The sequence below is a fragment of the Hemitrygon akajei genome, unplaced genomic scaffold, assembly GCF_048418815.1.
Source record: "Hemitrygon akajei unplaced genomic scaffold, sHemAka1.3 Scf000034, whole genome shotgun sequence".
NCBI classification, from domain to species: Eukaryota; Metazoa; Chordata; class Chondrichthyes; order Myliobatiformes; family Dasyatidae; genus Hemitrygon; species Hemitrygon akajei.
Genome location: NW_027331920.1, coordinates 5,641,043 through 5,657,153, shown reverse-complemented (window position 1 = coordinate 5,657,153; position 16,111 = coordinate 5,641,043). Strand labels below are relative to the sequence as shown.

At 46.4% G+C, this 16,111-nt stretch overlaps 1 pseudogene; it reads left to right on the top strand.

Moving 5' to 3' along the window:
- Positions 1–404: 404 nt before the first annotated feature.
- On the top strand, positions 405–3,665 carry LOC140720026 (uncharacterized; annotated as a pseudogene).
- The last annotated feature ends 12,446 nt before the right edge of the window (positions 3,666–16,111 follow it).

Sequence of the window (16,111 nt, the reverse complement as noted above, 5' to 3'; positions counted from 1 at the left end):
GTGGGGAGATATCATTCTCCTTCTCTCAGTGTGGGAAGGGATTCACTCACAGCCTACCCACAGACACACCAGTGAGTTCACCGTGGGGAGATATCATTCTCCTTCTCTCAGTGTGGGAAGGGATTCACTCACAGCCTCCCCACAGACTGGCCAGTGAGTTCACCGTGGGGAGAGGCCATTCACCTACTCTGTGTGAGGGAGGGGAACTACTCAGTCATCCAGCCTGAAGATACATCAGCAAGTTCACACCAGAGTGAGATGCCCCACCTATTCTGCAAGTGGGAAGCAATTCGTTCCATTGTCGATGCTGAAGATATATCCTAAAGTTCACCAGTGAGAGGACATTGACCTGCTCGGATGGTGGGAAGACATTCACACGCTCAACCAGACCACAGTGACACCAATGAGTTCACACCGGGGAGAAGCCATTCCCCTGCTCTGAATAGGGGAATGGGTTCACTCAATCATCTCAACTGGATGAACAGCAGCGAGTTCACATTGAGAAGAGGCCGTTCACCTGTTCAGACTGTGGGAAGAGATTCACTCACTCGTCCACACTACATAGACACCAGCGAGTTCACACTAGGGAGATGCCATTCACAAGCTCAGACTGTGAGAAGGGATTCACCCAGTCATCTCAACTGAAGTCACATCAGCGAGTCCACACTGGGGAGAAGCCGTTCACTTGCTCTGAATGTGGGAAAGGATTTGCTCGGTCATCTCAACTGAAGTCACATCAGCGAGTTCAAACTGCGGAGAGGCCGTTCACTTGCTCTGAATGTGGGAAGGTATTCGCTCAGTCATCTGAACTGAAGTCCCATCAGCGAGTTCATACTGGGGAGAAGCCGTTCACCTGCTCTGAATGTGGGAAAGGATTTGTTCGGTCATTTGAACTGAAGTTACATCAGCGAGTTCACACTAGTGAGAGGCCGTTCACCTGCTCTGAGTGTGGGAAGGGATTTGTTCGGTCATCTGAACTGAAGTCCCATCAGCGAGTTCATACTGGGGAGAAGCCGTTCACCTGCTCTGAATGTGGGAAAGGATTTGCTCGGTCATCTCAACTGAAGGTACATCAGCGAGTTCACACTGGGGAGAAGCCGTTCACCTGCTCTGACTGTGGGAAGGGATTCACTCACTCGTCCAGCCTACAGAAACACCAGCGAGTCCACACTGGGGAGAAGCCGTTCACATGCTCTGAATGTGGGAAACGATTCACCCAGTCATCTCAACTGAAGGTACATCAGCGAATCCACACTGGAGAGAAGCCGTTCACATGCTCTGAATGTGGGAAAGGATTCACCCAGTCAACTCAACTGAAGTTACATCAGAGAGTCCACACCGGGGAGAAGCCATTCACTTGCTCAGAATGTGGGAAAGGATTCATTCGTTCATCTCAACTCCTGAGACACCAGCAAATTCACACTGGGGAGAAACCATTCATCTGCTCAGACTGTGGGAAGGGATTCACTCACTCGTCCAGCCTACAGAGACACCAGCGAGTTCACACTGGGGAGAAGCCGTTCACATGCTCTGAATGTGGGAAAGTATTCACCCAGTCATCTCAACTGAAGGTACATCAGCGAATCCACACTGGAGAGAAGCCGTTCACATGCTCTGAATGTGGGAAGGGATTCACTCACTCGTCCAGCCTACAGAAACACCAGCGAGTTCACACTGGGGAGAAGCCATTCACATGCTCTGAATGTGGGAAAGGATTCACCCAGTCAGCTCAACTGAAGTTACATCAGAGAGTCCACACCGGGGAGAAGCCATTCACTTGCTCAGAATGTGGGAAAGGATTCATTCGTTCATCTCAACTCCTGAGACACCAGCAAATTCACACTGGGGAGAAACCATTCATCTGCTCAGAATGTGGGAAGGGATTCACTGATTCAGTTCATCTGAAAGAACATCAGTTTGTTCACACTGTGGAGAGGCCGTTCACCTGCTCAGACTGTGGGAAAGGATTCACTCGGCGTTTTAGTCTATTAACGCACCAGTTAGATCACAGTGAGGAGAAACCATTCACATGCTCTGAATGTGGGAAAGGATTCACCCAGTCATCTCAACTGAAGGAGCATAGGCGAATCCACACTGGGGAGAAGCCGTTCGTCTGCTCTGAATGTGGGAAAGGATTCACTCAGTCATCTCAACTGAAGTCACATCAGCGAGTTCACTCTAGTGAGAGGCCGTTCACCTGCTCTGAGTGTGGGAAGGGATTTGTTCGGTCATCTGAACTGAAGTCCCATCAGCGAGTTCATACTGGGGAGAAGCCGTTCACCTGCTCTGAATGTGGGAAAGGATTTGTTCGGTCATCTGAACTGAAGGTACATCAGCGAGTTCACACTGGGGAGAGGCCGTTCACCTGCTCTGACTGTGGGAAGGGATTCACTCACTCGTCCAGCCTACAGAAACACCAGCGAGTTCACACTGGGGAGAAGCCGTTCACATGCTCTGAATGTGGGAAACGATTCACCCAGTCAGCTCAACTGAAGTTACATCAGAGAGTCCACACCGGGGAGAAGCCATTCACTCGCTCAGAAAGTGGGAAAGGATTCACCCAGTCAGCTCAACTGAAGGTACATCAGCGAATCCACACTGGGGAGAAGCCGTTCGTCTGCTCTGAATGTGGGAAGGGATTCGCTCAGTCAGCTCAACTGAAGGTACATCAGCGAATCCACACTGGAGAGAAGCCGTTCGTCTGCTCTGAATGTGGGAAACGATTCACCCAGTCAGCTCAACTGAAGGTACATCAGCGAATCCACACTGGAGAGAAACCATTCATCTGCCCAGAATGTGGGAAGGGATTCACCGATTCAGCTCAGCTGAAAGAACATCAGTTTGTTCACACTGGGGAGAGGCCGTTCACCTGCTCTGAATGTGGGAAAGGATTCAGTCGTTCATCTCAGCTCTCGAGACACCAGCGAATTCACACTGGGGAGAAGCCTTTCATCTGCCCAGAATGTGCGAAGGGATTCACCGATTCAGCTCAGCTGAAAGAACATCAGTTTGTTCACACTGGGGAGAGGCCGTTCACCTGCTCTGAATGTGGGAAAGGATTCAGTCGTTCATCTGAGCTCTCGAGACATCAGCAAACTCACACTGGGGAGAAACCATTCTGAGGAAATGCGGATATATAAAAAATCATTTTGAACCCAAGTAACCTCCAGCTAAAAGAATAAGTGGGACTGAACAGGAATTTTTGAACAAAAGTAAACTCTGTCTTCAGCAGTTAAGAAAGTAAACGGCTTATACTGGTTTCCTTTTAATTGTCAGAGGGACATTGAGAATTTGATAATGTATATTGTACCCGTGTTTGAGTAAGCACTCATCGATAAGGACAGCAATGAACATCTGTCTGGAATGAAGTCAGGACCTTGCAAAGGGAATAGCTGATAAGGACTGGACTGTATATCCATCTATATTCAAGCCTTGAGTTAGTGCACTCTGTTATCTAAGTCATTAAGTTTTGCACCAACAGACTTGGTGGGCGTACCAGTTCTAACAGCAGCTTGCAACAGTGATGTATGGGACTTACTATGTATAAATATACTGCTGTAACCTGACTGAGAGAGTCCACTTGTCAGATGGTTGGCAGCACTGACATGCCTTCCCTTTGTTAACTGGGTCTCAAACTCTTGCAAGAGAATCCAATAAACTGTGGTGCCGAGAGGAAACTGGTCTCCCGAGTTTTATTCAGATTCGACTTTAACATTGGGTGTCACGAACAGGATCCCAATACAGAGAGTGCGAAGCAGACAGACTGAGTAAGCGGCCGGACCACTCCGGGGACTGCGGAGACCGACCGGGCGCCCTACAGGTATTTCACCTTTTGTCGCTCTCCGGTAGTTCCTTTGGAGGCACGGTTCCTCGCCGAGGGCTGCTTGCATACCTTGACGGGATCGGGAAAGTATCTGTCGGAAGACTTGTAGAAGGTAGGCAAATGTTATTAATTGAGTAGGAGCCGGATCCTGATAAATATATTAATTGAGCAGGAGGCGGTACCGGGTAAATTTTATTAACTGGGCAGGAGGCAGACGTGCTGGGTAAATTTATTAATTCAGCACGTGGTGCCTGCTGGGTAAATTTATCTGATTGTTAATTGAGCAGGAGGCTTTGTGCCGGTTAAATTACTTAGAGGGAATGGAGTCGAGTGATACGAGTGGGCCGAGAGCAGCCCTACACAATGTGTGTGAGAGTTTTCCAGACAAGGAAAAAGATTTGTGAATGTTGACTGCAGCGCTGAATAAAAAGATTGGGGGGGGGGGGGAAATGTGGCCAGTGAGCGGGAGCCGGCGATATTACCTCTTGAGAACAAGCAGTAAATTTGATATCGAAGAAGAAGTGGAAATTGTTGAAAGGGCAATGGAAGGATAAGGCAGATGCAAAGTGGAACAGTACATGATGAGCAAGTTGGAGGGGTGATGCGTGTGACAAAGGGAGAGAGGTACGTACTGTAGAAGGTTGAGAGACGCTAAAGGCGGAGTGTGAATGGGTGAATGGGCGTCGAAAGCGAGAGCAGGAAAAACAACGTCAGCAAACCAAGGCCGGCCTGGATAGGAGAGAAGGGCAGGAACGTCAGTCTAAAGTTCGAACTGACAGGGAAACAAGGGATCCCGAACCCATGTCTGGGATACCGATCCTGTTTGAGGATGGTGACCGTGATGAGGAGTGGGCACCCACCGTACTCCCCCCACCTTACCAGGGGCCGAGTGCACCCAGTGCTCCCGAACCTCAATCCTCCCAGTACTCAGATACGGTGGCTGCTCGGGTAAAACAGCGGCAGCGGGGAAGGGGAGGCAGTCTATATCCTCAGATCCAGAAAGGGAATACCGAGGATTATTCCAAGACAGGGAGGGGAGAATCCACTGAAACCCCAGAGTTAATGGCTCCACGGAGACAATTGTCCACCCGAATGCTGCCTAATCCATGAGCAGCGGAGGAGGGACAGCTCTCAGTGATTCCTGTGTACGCACCCTGGAAGCCTCAAAAGATGACTGGAGAGGTTAAAGGAAAAGAGGGCAGTGCATTACTGGCCGAAGTTCCAGGTTTCCCTCGGTGACAGACACGATTGGTGCTTCCCCATACCACCGTTAGGGTTTGCCCTGGGTTCAAGCTAAAGAGCGTGGGTTTCTTGCCTACACCCTGACGAAACAGGCCTCTAGCACCAAGGGAGACTGGCAAGACTTGGCCAACTCCGATGCTGGAAGGAGTCAGAGGTGAAGATGGGACATCTTGTAAGACACTCTTATTATTGACCGAACCCAAGACGTTGTACCACATCTCCGGATAATTTCGGTCCATGAAGTCGGCCGCACCAAATTCGCCCCCCTGTTTGGATCACCGTGAACGAAGGATAGACTCTCCCACCCCTTCCGCATTACCCCCTCAAGCCCGAGGCAACGTTCTATGAGGATGGAAGGTGTCTGGTAATCCAGCGAGGCGACGATGTTCTGGCTATGTGATAATGACGGACAGTGACGTAAGCCTCTTTCGAAACAGCTGTGTCCGTCCAGAAGGCTGAGCTGCTCACTCTGACTCGTGCCTGTATCCTAGCAACAGATTTAAATGAGAATTTTTACACAGACTCCCGTTATGCACAGACTACGGAGCTTTGAGGGTTTCCTGACTTGTTTTGACTACCCCATTTTAACCTACCTTTGCAAACAACTTACTCAGCACTCTACAGCTACCTCGAGTTTTGGCTATTATGGAATGTGCAGCCCATACTGGGGAATCTGTTGAGATATCTAAGGGTAATGCCAGGGCTGATGCAGCAACTAGACAGACAGCCTCGAATCCCACACGTTTAGACACCTCGGGAACCCAGCAAGCTCCTATTAGACACAATCGAAGGACGGGCATGCCAGACATGGGGGAGATACGTACGTTTCAGGAGGACGCCCCTGAAGGAGAGCGCAAACTATGGTCCCACATGGTTTGCCACCTTGAACCTCAGAACAATTTATGGGTCATGTCTGTGTTCCCTCTGTGTTCTTACCTATTTTGATAGATTATGTACATAATTGTACACGCCTGGGCAAGGAGGGAATGGTTGAATGGTTAATACATTGTTACAATCTTGCTGGCACCCTGATTTCCAGAAAGCAGCTGCAAAGCGTGCACACGCCCGGCTAATCCACAGCCACTTCCAGGACAGCGGCGATACGGGGCGCATGTGGAAGGGCATCCAGGACATCACCAATTACAGGACAACATCACCTGCAGACCAGCTAGCAGATGTTCTCACTGACATCTTCAGCATCTCCCTGAGCAGCGCCACCGTTCCAACGTGCTTCAAGGCCGCCACCATCGTCCCCGTGCCGAAGAAGTCTTCAGTGTCCTGCCTGAATGACTACCGTCCCGTTGCACTCACATCCATCTTCATGAAGTGTTTCGAGAGGCTCGTCATGAGGCATATCAAGGCCCTGCTGCCCCCCTCACTGGACCCCCTGCAGTTTGCGTGCCGTCCCAACCGCTCAACAGATGCTGCCATTGCTACCTCCCTCCACCTGGCCCTAACCCACCTGGACAGAAAAGACACTTGCGTTCGGATGCTGTTTATAGACATCAGTTCAGCATTCAATAAAATCATCCCTCAGAAACTGATCGGGAAGCTGAGCCTACTGGGCCTGAACACCTCCCTCTGCAACTGGATCATAGACTTCCTGACTGGGAGACCTCAGTCAGTCTGGATCGGGAGCAGCATCTCCAACACCATCACACTGAGCACGGGAGGCCTCCAGGGCTGTGTGCTCAGTCCACTGCTGTTCACTCTGCTGACCCACGACTGTGCTGCAACACACAGCTCGAACCATATCATCAGGTTCGCCGGTGAAACGACCGTGGTGGGTCTCATCAGCAAGAACAACGAGTCAGCTTACAGAGAGGAGGTGCAGCGGCTAACGGACTGGTGCAGAGCCAACAACCTGTCTCTTAATGTGAACAAAACAAAAGAGATGGTTGTTGACTTCAGGAGGGCAAGGAGCGATCACTCCCCGCTTAACATCGACGGCTCCTTGGTAGAGATTGTAAAGAGCACCAAATTTCTTGGTGTTTACCTGGCGGAGAATCTCATCTGGTCCCTGAACATCAGCTCTATAGCAAAGAAAGCCCAGCAGCGTCTCCACTTTCTACGAAGGCTGAGAAAAGTCCATCTCCCACCCCCATTCTCATCACATTCTACAGGGGTTGTATTGAGAGCATCCTGAGCAGCTGCCTCACTAAATGGTTCGGAAATTGCACCATCTCGGATCGGAAGACCCTGCAGCGGATAGTGAGGTCAGCTGAGAAGATCATCGGGGTCTCTCTTCCCGCCATCACGGATGTTTACACTACATGCTGCATCCGCAAAGCAAACAGCATTATGAAGGACCCCACGCACCCCTCATGCAAACTCTTCTCCCTCCTGCCGTCTGGGAAAAGGCTCCAAAGCATTCGGCCTCTCACGACCAGATGATATAACAGTTTCTTCCCCCAAGCCATCAGTCTCCACAACACCCGAAGCCTGGACTGACACCTTACTGCCCTATTGTCCTGTTTATTATTTATTGTAATGCCTGCACTGTTTTTGTGCACTTTATGCAGTCCTGTGTAGGTATGTAGTCTAGTGTAGCTTTCTTTGTGTTGTTTTTTACGTAGTTCAGTCTAGTTTTTGTACTGTGTCGTGTAACACCATGGTCCTGAAAAACGTTGCTCATTTTAACTATGTACTGTACCAGCAGTTATGGTCGAAATGACAGTAAAACTGACTTGACTTGACTTGAAGAGCGAGCCAAAGCATGTTTAATTTGTAAAAGGATGAATGTTGGGAAAACAAGTGCCTTGTGTTTCCGGATCTACTCCCTTGTCTGGCGGGCCTTTTTTCTTGTTTACAGCTTGGTTTTATAGAATTTCCTAGAGTACATTGTTATCAGTATTGCTTAGTGACAGTAGATGCATTTAGCAGATGAATTGAAGCTGTTCCAACAACTAATAATACCACTATGACTGTTGTGAAAATATTTCTAAAATAAATAATTCCTCGCTGTGGACTTCCAGAAATGATAAACTCGGTCAATGCGCCACATTTTGTAGCCAAAATAAATGAGGAAGTCTGTAAAGAACTTGCTGTAAAACAGCAGTTCCACTGCACCTGCCTTCCGAAAGCAGCCGGCATAGTGGAACCAGCCAATAGAACCGTGAATGATCAGCTGGCCAAACTTACACCAGAAACTGGACTGACCTGGTTGAAGGTTTTACCCTTAGCCCTAGGTTGCCCACATCATGCCCCACAATGTGACGTCATTGATCTATGTTCCCACCTTTGTCTGTTGAAGTTTTACTGATGAAGCTAGAATTTGTCTGTAAGTAAAGCCTGTGATTTAATGTACACTCTTATCTAATTAATTAAGTTTTGCTGTAACTGATTTGGTGGGAATGTCCATGGAACGGACTGTTCTTTGTTTCGCCAGTTCTATAAATTGTCATGTTTCTGAGTGTTAGACAGAAAGCTCGTTGCGAGCTGCCGGGGAGAGAGAGAGAGAGAGAGAGAGAGATACTCAGTCTTCCTGATGATCGGCTCCGAGTCCTTTCTCGCCGGCTGAGGTCGAACAAATAAACGGGTGAAAGATTAAATAAAGACTTGTTTGTGGTGTAGTTATTTGGTCTGGTAAATTTCAGTTTACACTCACATCCAAGACTTCCATCCGGACCATCGGGACAAGCCTGGAGGATCGCCTGGAGGCTCCCGCTGAAGGGGGGGGGGGTTCGGTACTATCATGGACCCGTCTGGCAATTCCCCATCTTGCTATTACCTCCTTAACTGGGCATTAATCCCCTCGTCTGATTTCCGATCATTCTCAGTTCCACTAATTACAGAACACATGGTTCTCATTAGCGAAAATAGGGTAAAACACGGGCGTCACGGCCATGCTTTGCCAGTTCGTTGTTCGACTCTAGTGTGAGTAAACCTCGTTTCCTGATTCCTCAGGACTGCCAGTTCTAAGCTCCGCATCATTTCCTGGATACTCTACGTAAACACTGTCTCCGTGTAAAGACTCTGCTGGATACCGGTTCCCCGTTCGCCACGGTGCTAACACCTCACAACTCTGCCTCCGCGCCTCTGTCCTGCGCTAGGGTTCATCCTCAGCCTCGTCCTTGCAACCATAGCAGGGAGGTGAAATAAACAACAACACTAAAATAAACACAATAACAACGTTACCCAAGGAGCTGATTATTGGTTTCAGGAGGAAGAAACCAGAGGTTCAGACAGCAGACTACATCGGAGGTGAAGAAAGTCAGGAACTTTCTGTACATCTGGTTTTCGGTGCGGTGTATTTGGTAGAATCAAGAGCTTCGATGAGATCAGTCACTTCTCCTACCCCCGAGAATACAACGTTATTTAGCGATGCTTGATTATACAGAGAAGCTTCACTCACCAACTTAATTTCTGATAAGAACTCCACGGAGTCAGACTGCTAAACATGTTCATTTACAGGTCAAACGAGAGTTTCGTTTGCCAGATATTTTAAACAGGTTTTCGTAAAGAGCCGCGCGCTTCCTAAGCGAAGCAACATTACAAATATTATTTACATCAATAGAATCAAACCAATCGGGAATAAAGCTGTAGTGATAGCCATTAAATGTTCTTTATTTGATAAGCCATTCAATCCTGGAATCATTTTAGTAACCGCCTTTGAACCGTCTCCAGTTTCAGCACATCCTTCCAAAGATAAGCGGCTCTTATCTTAGAATTACCATGGTTCTAGATTGGGTATAAGCACCAAACCTCAGTGGAAGACAAGCCGGCTTGCATTTACACGCCACAGCTGCATAACAACCCAGCGAAGTCAGCTGCTAAGCATGTCCATTTATGGGTCAGACGATAGTATCGTTATTAAACTTCCGTTTATGTAAAGAACCACGCTTTTCCAGAACGGAAAGGCATTCGAAAAGCATTAATGCATTGGATGTTACAAACATTCTAGCTCACTTTAACTGTCACGGGCTTTCCATGTTGCTCAGGTTCTCAAAGAGAAAGTCCACTCGTGTGCCAGAAACCGCTAATCTGTGAATTGTAATGGAACTGTAGAAATGGAAGAAAAATCACACCAGCATCACGTGGGTGGTCGGCATTTTTCAATGCAGTCTCTGCTCACGTGAAGATCTCATTAGCGAGTCTTCATTCGTTGACACATCTGCCCAAATTAACTGAGTTAATGTGCTGAACGAATCTGTAATGACAAGTTATTAATGTTCCCCACCAGGCTACATGAAGATATGGTTAACTTCCTGGAAATCTGATGATATCACCATTTATTTGAACTCCCAACAAACTTTACAATCGGACATGCGTTTTACCTACAGAGCCGACCACTTAATCTGAGCAGATGTTTGAGTCCATACGTCAATTGCTCTCTGAATTTCCTCTGTGTCAGAGTGTAGATACACGTGTTGGTGCAGGTGCAGAGATACCTCAACATCAACCCAAACTGTTGCAGGATATACGTCGGGGTGTTCAAATATCTGTCAGTGTAAGAGTAATTCTGAACTTGCCAGTTCATAGTATATACAATAAAGGGGATCCACAACAATATGAAATTGGCTGATAGAGCAAACAACAAAATTATTGACTTTCTCCGGTTCTCCACCTCTGGATCATTCTTTTTCTCGCTGCCGTTCCTGAGCCCCCGGCGAACTCTGTTTGCCGCGATAATATGACTGACTGTTAAAGCATTAAAAAGTAGAATCAAACCGATCGGCAATAAAGGTGTAGTGATAGTGTTAAACAACTGGTATGCTTTCCATGTTGGTAAAGTTAGGTATTCCACTCTCGCAATGCATCTCCAGGGCATGTTGCCAGTGATAATGTAAGGTTCTACCGCAAAGTTTAATGGAACACGCTTTGCACAACTTCCTAAGCAGACAATTACGATCACAATAGTCGCTGTCCTCTCGGTGCAGTACCGGTCCCGCAGCTTTTGACTGCAGATTGCAACACAGCGATCGAAGGTGAAAGCCACCGTGAGCCAAACAGAACAGTCCATGGTTGCGAGCCTCAGGACAAGAGTCACGGCGCAAACCGGTGTAATGAGCAAAGTAAGGGAATACATATAAATATTATTTATATGACCGAGTACAACAGCAATAATAACACACATTAAATCAGCTGCTGCCATTCCCACCAGGTAACGGGAGATGCATTTAGAGAGTCCGCAGTTTCCCAGAGACAGGATCACAATCGCCACTAAATTAACTGCAAGGAAGCAAAGACGAGTTAGGTTCATGCGCAAAATCCCTGAAATTTTTACTTCATATACGTGCAAAGAAATGTGTTGAATCGGATTGAGTGAGCCTCAGACATCTGATCCTATGCCGGGTCAGGCGGCCCTCGATTCCGAGAGTGAAAATATTGTTCGCACAGGCTCCATCACTGTCCTACGATTGGATGATAACGACGGAACCGAGTAACAGTTGAACCGCAGCTTTGCAGTTGACAGCAGGTTTTCCAATCGACTGCTTATCGACCCCCTGATCTAGACAGACCCATGATTATAGCTGAGAATGTTGAAGGGTTTATATATTGCGGCCATAAAATGCGCTCGTGGAAACTTTTTTCGGAGATAACATTTTGGAGAGGAGGGACGGCAGAGCAGAATTGATTCTTTGATTTACAGGTGGCAAATGATGTTGAATTTGTACATTGGGGCGGAGACGCAATAGAAAAAAAAGGCATTCTCACGTTGTGAGATGGCTGTAAGAAATAAAATAAATCATATTTTATCTAGATTAATACCCGCCTAAGGAAGAAGGACGCAGAAAAACAGGTATATGGGGGAATTTAAGGTGGGGGGGGGGGTTATATCGGAGGCAGCGTTTAAGGGCCGGCACAACATTGTTGGCCGAAGGGCCTGTTCTGTGCTGTGCTGTTCTATGTTCTAAAACGGAGAAGTTTTACACGTTATTGTGGCAATTTCAAAGACAAATAAACAGAAAAAAATACATATCAGAGAGTAAAAAAAAACCCGTGACATCGAAAAGCCAGGGGTCTCGCAGAGAGAGCTGTAACGATGATTAAGATTTTGTTTTGATGTTAGTAATCGTGGGAGTCTCAATATTGATGCAGAATCAGATTCAGAACAATACCTGATGGGGACACTGGAAGTTGGAGTAAGGTAAAATGCTAGAACTGTAGCAATATTAACACTCAATCACTTGTTAATATCGACCAAATGATCGGACACCAGAATAGAGTAACACTTCGAGAGAAAAATGAAAGAATAAATTAAAAGACATATTTAAACCCAAATACGTTTCAAACACTCATCAGATGAGGCACCACGCACGTACAGCAGTAACCAAATCCAGTTACTTACCAGGGATACCAGTCGCTGCCAGTACAGGATAGTAAATACTCGCCATGTAGTAAATTGCTGGATATCCCATTTTCTGTTTGAATTGGTGATCAGTTGAAAATAGTCCAACTGCCGATATCTACTGTTGTTTGCTTTGCAAGTTCTTATAGAGGAGAGGAACGGGCACTCTGACAATTAATCACACCACGTGGTCAGTCACATCAGTGACAGTACACTGAACAAACACTTCAGAATTGTTTTCGTTTGTATTAATTTCGTCATCGTGCAATTGAAATCGCTCCCTCGGTGGAATCACAAAATAACAACTATGTTTAATTTTGTTTATTCACACCTTCAAACGAGAACGTTGTACATTCTTTCTCCATGACACATAATTGGTGCGTTTCACATAAAATAATCCTTAGTCTCAATACTTTTACAACGTGCACTATCACTCTCAAATAATTATCAGTAGTAAGAATAGGCGAAATGAATTAAGATTCTGAGAGTAAGGGAGGACGTTTAATTTGATTTTTGAATTCAATAATCTTTTCCTGGAAGGGGAGTGCTCACAACTGCTTTCAGATCGGTTTGGTGCAACAGCAGTGGTCGGTCTGGATGATAAACAACTTCGTAAACGATTACATTAGTTATGTATCTCGAAGGTCATCACGTCTAAACACGGGAAGTGGGGGGTGAGGAGACGAACTGGAAATATAAGGATGTAGTTAAAGGAAAAGAGAGAATAAGAAAAGTTACGAAGGACAACAGAATTAAAGGGGCAGAAAGCTCAGGAAGGGATCAGAGAGTATGGCCAAGTGGAGTAGGGGTCGGTGTGAGAAGTGAGGGGAGTAATGGATAAAAAGTAATATATATGAATGTACGAAGTGTGAGAAATAAAGTGGATGAGCTTGAGGCTCGGTTGGAAATTGGCAAGTAGGAATAACAGAGACATGGCTGCAAGAGGACCAGGGCTGGGAAATGAATATTCAAGGGTATACGTCCTATCGAAAGGACAGACAGGTGGGCAGAGGGGGTGGGGTAGCTCTGCTGGTGAGGAATGAAATTCAGTCCCTTACGAGGGGTGACAAAGAATCAGGAGATGTAGAGTTAGTAAGGATAGAACTGAGAAATTGTAAGGGCAAAAGAACCCTCATGGGAGTTATCTACAGGCCCCCAAATAGTAGCCTGGATATAGGGTGCAAGTTGAATCAACAGCTAAAATTAGCATGTCGCAAAGGTAATACTACGGTTGTAATGGGGGATTTCAACATGCAGGTAGACAGGGAAAATCAGGTTGGTACTGGATCCCAAGATAGGGAGTTTGTGGAGTTCCTCCGAGATGGATTCCTAGAACAGCTTGTACTGGAGCCTATGAGGGAGAAGGCAATTCTGTATTTAGTGTTGTGTAATGAACCTGATTTGATAAGGGAACTCGAGGTAATGGAGCCATTAGGAGGTAGTGACCATAATATGATAAGTTCTAATCTACAATTTTAGAGGGAGAACGGAAAATCGGAAGTGTCAGTATTACAGTTGAACATGGGGGACTATGGAGCCTTGAGGGAGGAGCTAGCCAAAGTTGACTGGAAGGATACCCTAGCAGGGATGACAATGAAACAAGAATGGCAGCTATTTCTGGGAATAATACAGAAGGTGCAGGATCAGTTCATTTCAAAGAGGAAGAAAGATTCTAAGGGGCGTAAGGGGCGAACGTGGCTGACACGGGATGTCAAGGACAGTATAAAATTAAAAGAGAAGACGTATAACATAGCAAAGATGGGTGGGAAGCCAGAAAATTGGGAAACTTTTAAAGAGCAACAGAGGATAACCAGAAAAGCAATGCAGGTAGCAAAGATGAGGTACGAAGGTAAGCTAGCCAAGAATATAAAGGAGGATAGTAAAAGCTTCTTTAGGTATATGAAGAGGAAAAAATATATAGTTAAGAACAAAGTTGGGCCCTTGAAGACAGAAATGGGTGAATATATGCTGGGGAACAAGGAAATGGCAGACGAGTTGAACAGGTACTTTGGATCTGTCTTCACTAGGGAAGACACAGACTGTTCTAACAGCGGTCAGAGGACCTAGGGTAACGGAGGTACTGAAGGAAATACAGATTGGGCAGAAAATGGTGTTGGGTACACTGATGGGACTGAAGACTGATAAATTCCCAGGGCCTGGTGGTACTTCAGTTCCCAGGGTACTTAAAGAGATGGCTCTGGGAATCGTGGTCGCATGGGTAATCATTTCCCAATGTTCTATAGATTTAGGATCAGTTCCTGAGGATTGGAGGGTAGCTAATTTTATCCCAGTTTTTAAGAAAGGAGAGACAGGGAAAACAATGAATTCTAGACCAGTTAGCCTGACATCTGTGGTGGGGAAGATACAGGAGTCAATTATAAAAGATGAAATAGCGGTACATTTGGATAGCAGTGGCAGGATCGGTCCGAGTTAGCATGGATTTACGAAGGGGAAATCCAGCTTGACTAATCTTGTGGAATTTTTTGAGGATGTAATTATGAAAATGGACAAGGGAGAGCCAGTGGATGTGGTGTACCTGGACTTTCAGAAAACCTTTGATGAGGTCCCACATAAGACATTAGTGGGGAAAATTAGAACACATGGTATTGGGGGCAGGGTACTGACATGGATAGAAAATTGGTTGTCAGACAGGAAACAAAGAGTGGGGATTAAAGGGTCCTTTTCAGAATGGCAGGCAGTGATAGTGGGGTACCGCAAGGCTCGGTGCTGGGACTGCAGTCTTATACATTATACATTACAGTGTGCATTAACGATTTAGATGAAGGGATTAAAGGTAACATTAGCAAATTTGCAGATGATACAAAGCTGGGTGGCAGAGTGAAATATGAAGAGGGTGTCAGTCGGATGCAGGGTGACTTGGACAAGTTGGGTGAGTGGGCAGATGCATGACAGATGCAGTTTAATGTGGATTAATGTGAGGTTATCCACTTTGGTGGCAAGAACAGGAAGGCAGATTACTATCTGAATGGTGTCAAGTTAGGAAAAGGGGAAGTACAAGGAGATATATGTGTCCTTGATCATCAGTCACTGACAGTAAGCATTCAGGTACAGCAGGCAGTGAAGAAAGCTAACGGCATGTTGACTTTCATAACAAGGGGAGTTGAGTATAAGTGCAAAGATTTCCTTCTGCAGTTGTGGAGGGTCGTGTTGAGACCCCACCTGGAGTATTGTGTTCAGTTTTGTTCTCCAAATATGAGGAAGGACGTTCTTGCTATTGAGGGAGTGCAGCGTATGTTCACGAAGTTAATTCCCGGGACGGCACAACTGTCATATGTTGAATGATTGGAGCCACTGGGCTTGTATACACAATTTAGAAGTATGCGAGGGGATCTGATTGGCACATATAAGATTATTAAGGGTTTGGACACGCTAGAGGCGGGAAACATGTTGCTGATGTTGGGGGAGTCCAAAACCAGAAGCCACAGTTTAAGAATAAGGAGTAGGCTATTTAGAACGGAGTTGAGGAAAAACCTTTCACCCAGAGAGTTGTGGATCTGTGGAATGCTGTGCTTCAGAAGACAGTGGAGGCCAATGCTTTCAAGAAAGAGTTAGATAGAGCTCTTAAATATAGCGGAGTCAAGGGATATGGGGAGAAAACAGGAACAGGGTACTGATTGTGAATGACCAGCCATGATCACAGTGGATGGTGGTGTTGGCTCGAAGGGCCGAATGGCCTACTACTGCACTTATTGTCTAATGTCTAAACCGATATGGGGGTAGCAGTGTCATCTGTG